The 14,377-nt window shown below is 37.3% G+C and overlaps 3 long non-coding RNA genes across 3 annotated transcripts in view; 2 read left to right on the top strand and 1 right to left on the bottom strand.

The window, feature by feature from the left end:
- Window positions 1-9,088, top strand: part of LOC122993069 — a 91,060-nt gene extending 81,972 nt beyond the window's left edge. The window contains exon 4 of the long non-coding RNA XR_006406323.1: window positions 8,919-9,088. This is a non-coding gene — a long non-coding RNA (uncharacterized LOC122993069). The remainder of the gene's footprint in view (window positions 1-8,918) is intronic.
- Window positions 118-6,041, bottom strand: LOC122993070. The gene is made up of 3 exons (XR_006406324.1): window positions 5,960-6,041; window positions 3,394-3,404; window positions 118-127 (listed from the first exon to the last, which is right to left on the bottom strand). It is a non-coding gene; the product is annotated as an uncharacterized LOC122993070 (long non-coding RNA).
- A 2-nt stretch (window positions 9,089-9,090) lies between the features above and the next one.
- On the top strand, window positions 9,091-10,987 carry LOC122993072. The gene is made up of 2 exons (XR_006406325.1): window positions 9,091-9,190; window positions 9,740-10,987. It is a non-coding gene; the product is annotated as an uncharacterized LOC122993072 (long non-coding RNA).
- Window positions 10,988-14,377: the final 3,390 nt, after the last annotated feature.

Below are 14,377 nucleotides of genomic sequence, written 5' to 3'. Positions count from 1 at the left end.
TAAATAATACGTCCATGCTGCTAGTCCTTGTGCAGAAAAGCCTCTATATTTCTGAGTGGTTGCCTTGGCAACTAGGTGCAGAGAGTGGCCCAAATTTTATGTTGGACTCCCTGAGACAGATGAGCTGCTGAGTGTATTGAGGAGGGCTGTTCATGTTGGAAAAGGAAATGTATAGTGAGGTGTGGAGACTACTTTGCAGTCTGTGGCGGATGTATCACACACTGCTGCACGCACACACACACACACACACACACACACACACATATATATATATATATATATGAAATATGTATATTGTATCTCAAATTAACGCTATTTTTGTGTGCACTCTTCCACAAGAGGGGCAGAGGTCAGTAGGCTGGCTTCAGCTAGATGGAAGCTTGCCAATTAGACTGATAGGAAGTCAGTTGTTCTCCTCACTACACTGCCCTGCTTTTTGTGTGTGTGAGTGTGTGTGTGCATGTGTGTGTGACTGAGATTTAATTCTCAGTCGTTCAATAATTTGTTGTTGTATACAAAATACTTATTGGATTTTGAACAAAATCCTGCTTACATTTGAATGAATCCGAAGGTAATTAACCCCAATTCTTCAAGGTACAAATTAATAAAAATGAAGCTGCAAATGAGACTGCAGCACAACATACGTGCAAAAAAAACACATTAAAAAGACATTTGGAGATAAATGTCTTCTCAATTAATGTATTCTTGTGTCCTATCAAAGTGTCTTTGAGCAGGGACATCTGGTATCAGCTAAATGCCAAAAATGTAAATGAAAATCATTTGACATGCATCAACCGACACGTCATACTGCGCAGACAGGAGTAGTAGTTAAAGTACAGTATCCTCGATATGCTGATGTGATAATTGCTGGTTCTCTGGACAGATACTAGTGGTGTATACATTTACCCATCAACCTGCAGAGATTTACATCCTGACTCATCAACAACAACAAAAAACGTGCACAGGTGTTTTGACATGTGATACCTCAGCGGTGTGATGCCCCCAGAGGTCCAAACAGCAACATCACGATAGCATAACAGCAACACAGAACAGGTAGATATTTCTCATTTGTCTTACTTATGAGCTAAACAAGGTTTAAACATGAATCAATGAGTACTTTTACATGCACAATAATATTACAGAAATAAGCAGGTTTTCTTAGTATCCAGGTTGTGTGCTTATTTATGTAAACATCATATGCTGGTTTCAGAAGCCTGGATGATCCCTTCTCATGGTTTTGAGAAAGCAGAATATAATAGCAGGAGTACTTTGATAGAAACTAGAAAGCTGTGACATCTAAACAACTTTCAACTTTCTACAAGTTTCCGCCATGTTTGCAGATACATCTTTGACTTGAGTTACATAGTTGTTAGTTAGCAAGAAGTAATTATGATGAAAAATGATGCAATGATAATCTATGCACTAAAGTGAAAGTCTGAGGATAAATGACATTGTTGCGCTCATCCATTACTGGTGATCGGATGAAGAAATCCAGCAGATTGTTAATGCAACAGTATACAGGCGGCTAGAAACCAAGCTGGGTTCATCACCAGCTGTTGAATTAAGTCCATCAATATAGAAATGACAGATTTTCTGGATGTGGATGAGTCAAAGACAAGCCTGCACCACTGCAGATGATAAGAAACCTGGATAATATTAGAATTATGAATACAGGGAAATGAATATCAATGTTTCTCTATGTTCCATGTGATACCCCCAGTATGATCAAAACTAGTATATTGGCGTGTAAACCGACTCTATGAGTGGGTGTGATCTGTCTAGATTGTGTTTTGTTGTATCTTTTCTACTTCATATAAAAAAAAAATAATGATGTGCAAAAATAACTTCCATCATTATTTTTTCTCGAAACAAGACAAACTAAAAGATGCCGGTCTAATTTGATTTTCAGAAGAGTCAATATGCTGTCTAGGCGACAGTAACACACGGCCTCGTGTCTCATCTCTCACACTCAATAATTCATTTGCTTTATACTCATTAACAATCGACCTCGGAAACTCTTGAGTGGTGGAAGTGACTCAGTGTCCCAGCTCATTATTTGCCTTCCTAAAATATTTGGTTTACTTTCTGCATGAAGAAAAGAAGTCACAAAGTCTAAAAGAATATTTTATTGCATACCAGACTCTGCCGAAGAAAGTGTGACGACAAACAGTTCAGTAACTTTAATAATACATAAAACTAGAGTACCTTACCAGTACTCAGTTTATTGTCTGCTATGACCCGTTAAATATATACACAGCTAAAGGCAAAGTGGAAATTTGTTTCAGTTATTATCTATATTTTGAGTCATTTGAATGTTTAGAGTGAGTTTTTTGGGGAAACATTACATTAGTTTAATATAAATGTCCATCATGTTCATCATCAAAAAGTTGTCATTGTCTGTTATGACCCGTCACACAAAATAAATTCATTTTACAACATTTTGTGTTGTTCTTGCATAGAATTAATGTTTCTTTTTTCACTTTACTTAAAACAAATGACCACTAATATTGACTTATAACCAGCTTGTAATGTATTATATCTGCTTATACCTCAGGAATATCATTACTTCACTTAAAGCACCAAATGACCACTTAGAGCAATTTATAATCACATTATAATGCATTACAATAGTGATTATAATCCATTATAAAATGATGATGATGATGTATTGAGAATTATAATATACTATGATCCTTCCAAAAAAATATATCAGCAAGTGATGAGCAATAATTAAGTGTTATGATACTTGACCTAAGCCATTATAAAATGCTTTATAATGTGTTATGATTGTTATAAATCATTCTGAACATTTATGAGTGCTTATAACTATAATTATACGGTGCTATAAGAACATTATAATGCATTATAAGTGTTTATAATTCATTACAGACATGGGCGTCATAGAAAATGTTACCGTAATATCTTTGACACGCTGTCTTCCTTTGTGTGCTTCTCACTGGCTCAGTATATTTCTCTCTTTGGCATCTTTTTTTCTCTGCTCTCTGTCATGTGGTGGACAATAAATCCATAGTGTATCATTGAAGGAGACATCTGTGGGAAAAGGAGGAAATAGGAGACCTCAGGATTGAGAGAGGAGAGAGGCCGGGCTCTCTGATCATCAAATGAAGTCTGTCCCTCTCTCTCTCTTTTGTCCCACCGGGTTACTGTTTGTGTGTATATGAATGTGTGTCAGGGTGAGCCGTAAAATGCTTCAATAAGAGATGAGATAAAAATTTTACTGCTCTGTGTGTGACTCTCCCTGTGTTACGATGTGAGCCAAAGCTGCCGACTGAGAGATGAGTTGAAAATTTTTACTGCTGCGTGTGTTTGAATGTGTTTGATAAAGAAAGAAAGAAAGAAAGAAAGAAAGGTGACCAAATGAAAGAATCATACTTTCATACAAGCTTGCGTGCCTACACACGACTCGTTTGTGTCCCTCCATCTGATGTCTGAGTCTGTTATTTTGTCTCTTTGATGGATGGTATGCTTCATTCATAATGTATCATGGAGGCGAGTGCATATAAAACATTACCAGGCCCCATCAAATTCCAGACAGTAAACTGTCTGGCATCGGTCCCACTAGCACCGCCCAAGGCAGCCTGACACACACACACACACACACACACACACACATCACAACATAACACCACACACATACACACAAATGCACAGGAACACACTCACAGGGGAGCAAAACCAAAGCACTTCTATTCAAATATTGATCTGCAGGCTTCTGTTTCCAATTCAGCCACACTTATGAAATTCACTTACAAATGTACTTCAGAAAGAGGCAGTGGCCGAGGGTGACGGTCTGCAGCAAGACTTCCAAATGTTTTGCTTTAAAGAGGGCGTATCATGCACATTGCCAGTTCTGTTTTTTTTTTTTATATTCTGGGGCTCCACTGGAATACTGGCTCAGCTGGAATATCAAAAAACTCCTTATTTGTCTCATACAGATCCTTTATGCAGCCCCTCAGCTCAGCCTCTGTCTGAAACAGGTTGTTTCAGCCCCTCCCAATGAGCCCACTCTGTTCTGATTGGTTGGCTGGCTCTCAGCAGACTTCTGCCTGCCAAACAGTAGTAGTAGGATTTCACGTCTTTTTCTTGTTCTTTACTCAAAATCTAAAATTCCCAATCAAAATGAGCCTGAATCCAATCTGAAATATGCAAAAAGACAGCGCGAACAACCCATTAAAACTTAGCAACAACATTAGCGACAAAGGCTATGAAATGGACAACTGTTTGTGGGTAGTCATCACGAGGAGGAAGTAGAAGTGACTTTGCAAACGAAGCGTTCAGAGCAGGCTGAAGCACTGGCTACTGACTTGAAGGTGGTGTTTTTACATATGTCCACCTCAAGTTTTGGAACTTTGACCATGTTTAACAGTATATAAATGTCAGAAAATCACAAAAAGCATGATACGGCCCCTGTTATTAGTCTTTGGAGCCGTTTGTAAACAAACTAGCGTGACGGTAATCTTTGCGGTGAAGGAACATGTCACCCAGTGCAGCGGTGTGGCTCACTGACATGTTTTTAATAGTTTCTGGACAACAACGGAGTCCTATGGCACAGAGGAACAAGATATATCAGGCTCTGGATAAACACACTGATGGTTTTGCTCTGCAGTTGAGATTTCTTGACAATAAGAGAAATATAGAAAATCACCAGCCATATACTTTCATTATAAAACAGATGTTATTCAAGGATACTGTGCTGTAGGGGTATATCATTCTCAAATGTTGGCATGGTTGTACATAAAAATCCTTTTTGAATGTTATGTAATGTCCTGAATCTCACAGAATCATCTATATAATCAGTGTTCTGGTTTTGGTGAGTGGGTTAAAGCCTCACACATGCGTTTGAAGACATTGTTTTACACACACTCAGACGACTGCATAGACGCGCATTCGTCGAGATCAAAATCTGTTCTCAAGAGAGACGATGACATTTACAGTCAGTCCTCGAACACTGCACGGGAACTTATGTTATTAATGTTGTTATTCATTCTGTTGGTTGTCTCGACTTTATATTTGTTTAACTCTTGTCCTTGTTGCTTATGCACGAGTCATAAAAAGATATCGGATAATAAAGCTTTAATATCTCCAAAGGGAATCCAGCTTGGGGGCTGTTAGCAGTTCATTGTATTTAAATGATGCATGAATCCAGTCCCACCAAGATTAGTATATACATAAAAAATATCCGTTCAGTAATTATTGGATCGTGCTCCGTAATAGCAAGATTTAAATGAGAGAGAGACGTGAGGTAGTTTGGGAACTCTAAAGGTAGAGCTTCTTATATAAATATCCCTCATTTTAAATAAAGAATACATAACTTGGCATGATATTGTTGCTTATATACAGAAACAACACTCGTATTTCAGGATAGTGTCTCTCATAAGGCTGACAGATGATTGAAATCTCTTCATAAGTTTGTTTTAAAGGGGACATGGCATGCTTTCTGTGATTTTCTGTCATTTTTATACTGTTTTGATGTTGGATGTCTATGTTAAACAAAGTAAAAGTTCCAAAACTTTGGTAAAAAATGCTCCCTACAAGTCAAAAGCCAGGGCCTCAGCCTGCTCTGAACACTCCGTTTGCAATGTTACCGCCACTTCCTCCTCATGATGACATCAGATTGTTTGTGCATGCCCACAAACGGCCGTCCTTTCTGTAGCCTTTGTTGCTAAGATTGTTGCTAAGGTTGTTCCTCAGATTGTTCAAGTTGTCCACTCACATATTTCACATCGGATGTGGGTTCAACATGTACGGATGTATTTGAGAAGTTTCCATTTCCAGTAAAGGACGAGAAAAAGAAGTGAAATCCTGCTACTAGTTTGTCTACATCACCAGAGGAAGTCTGCAGAGGGGCAGCTTCCAGGAGAACTAACCAATCAGAACAGAGTGGGCTCAGTGGGAGGAGGGGCCTTAAAGAGACAGGAGGAGCTAAAACAGCTCAGACAGGCTGAACTGAGGGGCTGCATAAAGGCCCAGTATAAGATAATTAAGGTTGTTTGAACTGCAAATCATGGAAAGATATTCCAGTTAATTATCTGAAACGTTAGTTATCAATTTACAGTCTCTGATGTCAGTGTCCTCCACACCTTTACTTTTTGCTTCACACCATAAAGTGCTCACTACTTCCAACAGATCAGAAGTTACACGTCTAGTTAAAAACAAAAGGGTCTTATAAAAGTCAGGTTAGGACTTATTTAAAGATCAGGGTCACAGATTTAAAATGAAATCTTCAAAGACATTTTTACTTCAGCCATCAAATCGTCCTTGTTGTACTAATGTATCTTGATGTGGGTGTTATTATTATTTGTTTTAAACTGTAGTGATTTTGGATTTCAGGGTTTTTATTGTTTAGTTTTATGTTGAATGTTGTTTTTCTTAATGTTTCTTGTCTTTTAACATCTTGGGACCATGTTGGAAAATAAATGTTTTCACTTTAACTTGTTAACCCTTTGATTTAGTTTTGTGTCTGTAATCCATAAATAAATCTTATCATATCATATATTATAGCATCGGCATCGAAAACTGGCATTAAATGTAAACTGTAAACTGCAGATTCATCTGATATAAACCAAGGGAGGCCAACCTGGTGAGTTTACATGCTGTAGTAACACATGTTTAAACAGACAAGTGTTTGCAGTTTAAACAGGGGGTCATGTGGTTTGTGAGTGTGTACGTGTGTTTTTTTAATGTTCACACCCACACACACACACAAACTGACCTGCTTAGGATGTATAATGCATTGACATATAGATTTATATGTGCTTGTGTGCGGCCACACTTCCTAAAATCCCCGACTGAACAGAAATAATTGGCTGCTTTCATGCATGTGTGTGTGTGTGTGTGTGTGTGTTAGCTGTGATTACAATTTGCACTAACTATTGATTGTCCAGTAAACAATCGTCTGGTCTGACCAAATAATCAATGAGATGTAGTGACACTGTCTCTGCTGACAGACCAGCTTCTTCCTGACTGTTTAAGCCTCATAAACAAAAGATAAAAAAGACAGTTTATCAGTTGGCTTTGTCAATTATCAAAAATTGTTCAGTTTGTCTAGTTCAGTTGAGACTGTGATGAAGTTATCAGATCCAAAATTTTGAATTTGATGTTAATGCAGCTTTTTATGTCTGAATTACACCTCAGTACAACATATTACAGCTGCAACTAACATTTATTTTCATTATTATTTAATCTGAGGATTATTTTTCTATTATTTTTATTTGTCGGTTGGTCTATGAAATGTCAGAAAATGGTGAAAAATGATGGTTACATCCCCAAATGTCTCCTTTTGTCTCATCCAAAAGTATCAAAATAGTTGCAGTTGCATTAATTTTCTGTTGATTAATCGTTGCAGCTGTTCAACATATGTTTACGGCCTCTAGCAGCCGTAGGAATTTAAAGTCTGCAGACTTATAGGACGTCGGGGTGGATGGATAAGGTCCATGGTTCACTTTCTCTTAACCACAACCGTAAACCTTAACTGAGTAATTATTATTTTAACCAAAGTTTCCCAACAAAGTAATTAATTTTACCAAATCCATCTTTTCCTAAAACTAATCAAGGCATTTTTGTGCCTAAACCTAACCAAACCTTATCTGTAGCAGCTTCAGCTATGAAAATGATTTTAGAGGCCACTGATTAATTATGTTATCCCGCCAACATGGGCGTCAGATCAGATATGCGTGTTGCTCTGAGGGGCAATTAAAAACAACATATTTTATCATTTAAAACATGGACTTGTTGGTTTAAAAAGTTCTTTGAAAAAGTGGAGTTGAAATGGAATTACTTTGTCTGACCTATCTAGAAGATATTTTAAATTTACAGGAATGTATAACAATACAGAACAATATGAATAAATACTTATAGACAGAGTTATTGCTGACTGTCATCATCCCTCCTGACCACACTGGTCCTGAGGGGGATCCCTTCATAAAGTGATTTCAATGTTAGAAATGGGGGACAAATTTCAAAGTCATTGTTCTGCTGAAAAATGCAGCCTCCTGAGTAAAGAGCCAAATCAAGTGGATATCTTCCAAAGTTTTTTAGTAAAGTTTCCCCGCTGACAGTTTTTCCTCGCTGAACTACAGTAAAACAATAGAAACACAAAGAGGGAATTTCATACTGAAAAGATATCCAGACTGCTGAAGCCTCATATTAGCTTCAGCTTTTTTCACAAAAAGAGGACTGTGGAATTAGTCCTCCATCACTTAAAAATGCATTAGAAAGCATTACAGCATTACAGCAACCAGTACATACAGGTATGTGAGTGTTGTTTTAAGTCAGACTTGAAAACATGGGAATCTATCCTCCATGTTTTCCCGAGGATGTCTTGAAGTATGACATAGTAGTTTGGACTTGTTATACTTTCTAAGAATCCCTCCTCGTCACTCTCAGGTTCCTTATGGTCTGAGGTGTCAAATGATTGAAAGCGCTTTGTCCGTCCGCACCGCCTTCACCTCTGTTTCCCATTTATCCACACATGTATCAACTCCCTTTATTGCAAAACATGTCAACAGGCCGTTTACTGTTGAGTTCTCAAATCTTTTTTCGATTTAGGAAATTCAGAAATTGGGAAGCTTAAATAGGCTCAAATGCAAACAATTTCTTGAGGAAAGGACTTTATTGGCCAAATCTTGAAATAGCACCACAAGCTTGACTGGTGGAATGATCCATATCAGTTACCAGTTTATTTGTTTCTAATCCAACTCACCGTGTTTCTAGACTTTGCTTTAATCAAGTGGAACAGTTTTGAATTGCCTCTTGGACTGATGTGTTGTGCTCAAAGTAAATCTGCTGGAGAAATCTGCATTTCCTCACATCGGTGGTGGATTTTCTTTTTAAAGACAAATATAAACGATACCAGATTAAACAACTTGTTAAGATGGATTTTTTTTTTTTTCCCGCAGTGTGGTGGCTAGCTGAATCCAGAGCCCGTCTTGGGGAGGAGAACAAATCGGCTCCTTCATGGCCCAGTGAACCATCGACTCGGTAACCAGCGGAGTCCGTCAGATAGAAAAGATGCATGGTGCTTTAAACCATTGCAGGCCTCTGCTCCCCCCCCCCCCTCCCCACCCGCCCGCCCGCCCCCCCCCCCCACCTCCTTCCTTTCCATTACTCGTGCTCGGGCTTGAAACCGCTGCTCCATGACACTGGGCATCACACGTAGAATAAAAATGAGGTGAGGCGGCTGGAAAATTGAACATGTTGTCAGGCCGCAATGGCTGTTTTCAGTGATTTAGGAACTGTAGGCCGCACTCGATTAGGGTCATTCATTTTGGGTAATGTAAATACAGTGATAGCGGGGTTGGTTATGTGAAGAAGGGGAATGTTTGCTGAGGTTATTGGTTACAGCGTGGTATTTTTCAAAATGGTGGTCAATGGGTTTTTCCTTATATAGACCAGCATGATTATTACAGTGTAGCATTTTGAAATATAACCATGTACAAGTGGTAAATGCAGTTCACATCTGCCATTTTGTGCGGAGGTTTCAGCCAAGCGTGCTCTATCTGGAGTGCATACATTTCTTTTATATACACAGTAGCCATGGTGATCAAACTTTTAACTCCAGCAGTGTTGGTGCCTTGCTCAAGTAAGAACATAAAGTAAATTATACAAGTAATCTTGTCTTATTTTTGCTTCTACTTGGTGTATTTACTTGATGCTTTAGGAGTAGTTTAATGCAGATAGACAGTGTAATGATATGTTTGTTTTTTTTTTCTATTTCCAGACAAGCCTTACAAAATAAGTACACAGTGACTAAAGGTACAGTAGAAACATCATCCTCCTCATCTGTAGTGTTCTTTTTTTTATTCACTCCTGCTGTGGCACAAATGAAAACAAATATCAGCAGATTATCTTAATACGATGTCTGGAATGAAAGCGGCTTATACGCAATCGTTGATCTCTGTTTTTGTATCGTAGCCTCGGTTTAACACAAGAAAACAAATGAGCGTCCAAAAGCCTTTTTTGCCAGATATGTGAAAATCACTCACAGCAGGCTGCAGATTCCCATGTTGCCTGTGTGTTCTTTACAGATGGGATATGTTTGCAATTTTTTTCTTCAAAAATATCGCCAAATCTTACTAATGCTTCAAAATGAGATTTTAACCATATAAAAAGCACAACGTTATTAGGTAACAACTCTTCTATATTGACAGTAAGAACACGCTGCCTGAAATGACAAGCTTACAAAGACTTGTTTAATTATATTATTCTTTCATTTCCTAACCTGCACACACACACTGAGGTTCAGATCAGTGCGAGCTTCGCTGTAAATATGTGACAATAAAAACACTTTGTCTAACTCATCTCTATTTAAGACTTTCTCACGGTTTCAGCTATCTCGCCTTTGTCACGGTGTGGTGCCTGCAACGGATGTTTCAGGTTCTACAAAGTAGTTTCAAGTCTAGTTCCTCATGTGACTTTCTGATGCGTAAAATACCCAATTTTTAAGAAGGTAGGAGTTACTTCTCTAAATCTAACCCACTTTATTGTAAAGAAGTTTGCTGCAAATGCATGAATCTCTTGTTTTACTCTCTTGTGATATTTTTTGTCAAATTATCTCATTGCACAGTTGGAATATTTTGTTGAGTTCTGAGTAAATTGAAAATGTTTTGTTTCACACTTATTTCTGTAGAAATGTTTTGTTTTTTCACAGAAATGTCCTTTGGCTTATAAGATTGGATATAAAACATCCTCACAACAAAACAATGATCTCCCTGTTATGGGTTTTTTTTTATAGCGTGTCAAAAGTACAAATATCTGCAACAGAAAACATAAATATTTGAAGTCTGATTAAACAGAAAATGATTACTTTAACAAGAAAGAGAAATATTTTAGACTGTGTGTGTGTGTGTGGTGTTATGTTGTAATATTTTTCTCTTATTTAATGTCAAACATTAAGATGAAGATGAATAACCTGTGCATAGCAGGAATAAACATTTTGTTGGAATGCTTAATAAAACAACAGCCGGTGGCCACGACTCGCTCTCCCTCACTAATTAACTGCTCAGGTTGTTAGAAGTCATCTGAGGTGACCTAACTGCTCTAGGCCGACCTTTGACCCCTAATAGCCGCTATGCTGTAATTGCCGTGTCGGCCGTCCGTCTCAGGCTGGTTGGAGCATGTTTGAGAAGAACAGTGACAATGTCTTATCTGTCTGACACACAAACAGACCTTTCTCTCTCTCACACTTTCTCTCCAAACATGACACTCGATCTGAAACACACACACTCCGTTTCAATTTTAAACGTCTTCTCAGTCACACACGCACACATGCTAACTTTTTCCTTTGCATATGTACAAATACACTCCCACGCGTCCCACCTTCTGTCTTATCTTAGTTAAACTCTACGGCAATGCAATGACACAAATAGTCACGGACTATTAGTCATTCACACACACACACACCCTCCCCAAATAAATAACAGCCCCCCTGCCTGAAGCTCCAGGTCACTGATCACACACTCTGTGACCTTTAGACCATGATACTGTTAATTTCCTTTTTGCTTTCATTTGCTTCATTAGATCCATTTTGTTTCATTTGCTTTTCCTTTTTAATTCTGCTCATCTTTATTTTGCACCCTGGCTCATGGTTAGCAAAACATTGTAACATTTAACAAAAGAAACCAGGTCAATACGCTGCTAAAAATTATTATTCAAGATAACATTTAGACAACAAATCTTCCTAAAGACATAACTAGTGACTCATTATTTGCTAGTTACTCATTATTTGCATGTAAAGTAAAAGTTGTCCTACATTAGTCATGATTACCTCACCATTACCTTATCATTAATGATTCAACAATAATCAGGTCATTTCTCATTCTTTCTTTAGTAACTACGCACAATTTTCTTTCTTTTTTCTCTGTTTTTGATATTTTGCTGTTTGCGGTGGCGCCGTTCACCCGAGTGGTCAATTATCTTATCACAGCTGAACTATAACATCAAACATTTATAACTAAATCAACAACAATCATGAGAAAAAAAAAACATTCTTTATTATTATTTGATAAGAGTTTTAACAGTCAAAATCTCTCTGTTATTCTGCTTCGTCAGGACCGTGTGGGTGTGTTTGATCAGATTTGCCAAATATGCAAACAACACCGAAACTGTCAACACATGTTTGATAAATGTTGATAAACTCTGATTGGTGCACAGAAGTAGATGACTTCCTATTTTCAAACCTGTGAGAAAAACAAGGACAGAAACAAAAATATTAAAAAAAAAAATCTCTCACATGAAATAATCGACTGGTTAAATTTTGGCGGAAAGATTTGTTTTCATACAGGATTCCTTAGATTTTCAGGGTTTCTTTAACCGAACTAAAACTTTATGTGGGTTTCCTGTTGTGAAGAAGTTCAGAGAATTTTAAACTGAACTGATGAGGTATTTAGAGAAGTATTACAAAAACGCTCTTCCTTTAAAACAGGAACTCCCGAAATAGTTCACACAACTAGATAGTTGTAATATTTTTAATGATGCACTTTGTGGCATTGTTTGCATAATCCTATTGTACAATGCATATAATATATTGCAAAGAGTTTTTGTGTACTGATGTAATCTAATACAAGATCACACACACACACACACACACACACACACACACACGTACTGACAGAGATGTGACAGGCCACTTTTCGTATCACTTGACGACAAAGTATCAGGGTTTCTAGAAGTGTCAGATTCTGGCACTTGAACTTAAGCCTCCTCATAGCCGCTCGGTGCCAAACGAGGGCTTAGGCTAAATCACTGATGACTGTGCCAAGAGAATGAATGAAAGGGAAAATTTTGAACAGCTGTCCCCAAAAAAATAAAGGGATGCAAACATCATTGTGCAGAAATGTGTGAGGAACACAAGTCGGGGGTTATTTTCACTGAAAACCTAATCTGGATACAGTTAGAGGATAAAATTGTCGGCCAAATACTGTGCAATAAAACAGCTTTATGTCCCAGCTTTGAAAAATTTGTTTCCATTATTAAATTATTCATAGTCATGTATTGATTATTGAGTATATTTTCACAGATTTTACAAGCAGACATATTACCAATATATATATAACCAATGTATTTCAGGTTCAAAACTATTTTATGGATTTTATTATTATCTTGAAATAAAAAAAACTTTGTTAGATGTATTCGACTATTTGTATGCTTTCTACTTTTTCCTCTGTTGGTGATTTGCTATGGTAGCAGCTGGAATATCTTTACAGGCTTATTTAATGTATACCGTCTGACTCTTGCCAATAGCCATGAATTTTGCACATATTTTCACCATTATTTAACCATTTCACTCATCTCGGGATCTCGGAGCTCTTGTCAACAAAACAATAAAAAATCTTCTCAAACGGGACAAAGTCACAAAATAAAAACAGATGAAAAGGGGAAATTAAATCTGAAGGCAATTAACATGATCACACGCAAAAGGAGTGTAGTAACTTCATTTTTAGCAAACATGAATAGAGTAGAAAGAGTTCTTAAGATGAGAGTGAATAAATAACTATCAAAGTACAAACGTTACATATTTACTTGGTTAATGATGTATGTGTTTGCCTTTTAATGTGCGGTGTATATGTGTTGCAGTGAACCTGGTTTTCTGAACTATTGCATAAATGGATTTGGCTTGACTTGATCTGATAAATACTGACTCACTGTAATATTGCTGCTTTAGATGGAAACCTTGTTTATGTGGCACCGCATGTCTGAGTAATGGAGCTCAAATCCTTCTGACAAACAGAAAAGGTATGACTTTCAGCTGTCTCTGACTCAGAAATGACTCAGCGTTTAATGTTACAGTTATTTAGATGAGGGACAAGTTGATGGATATCAGGTTTTCACAACAGCCTTGAAAATCTCTTGATTTGTTCTGTGATGAGAAACGATGATAAAAGTCCCGACTGTTCTGAATTTATCTGAATTTCGTAACTGTGAGAATAGTTTGTGCCGTGTTCACTCCATGACAGAACGGATTTTCAGCCAATTCAACGGGTCAAACACATGTTCAAACTCAATCCATGTTGATAATTAACAAAAATATTTATTTTCTAGTAAATTATCAAATTGATTTATTACAACAGAGATTATTGTTAATAGATACATAATGTTATGGACTCTGAACAGTTCAGTCACAGAGAGAAACACTTAACTTCATTGGGGAAACTTCTCCATAACTAAAACCACAGATTTAAATAAAGGAATCAGATTTTGTATATCTATTAATGGTATTTCTCACTGTTAAACATGGCACCATTTAAAAGAAACTTTATGGTTTGAGATGTATTGAAATATAATGGTTACGATAACTGTTAAACTATAAAATGCTTTCCTTTGGAGTCACCCAGGGATCAATCCTAGGGCCTCTGATTTT

Source organism: Thunnus albacares, chromosome 12 (genome assembly GCF_914725855.1).
Source record: "Thunnus albacares chromosome 12, fThuAlb1.1, whole genome shotgun sequence".
NCBI lineage: Eukaryota > Metazoa > Chordata > Actinopteri > Scombriformes > Scombridae > Thunnus > Thunnus albacares.
This window is presented reverse-complemented; position numbering and strand designations above follow the sequence as displayed.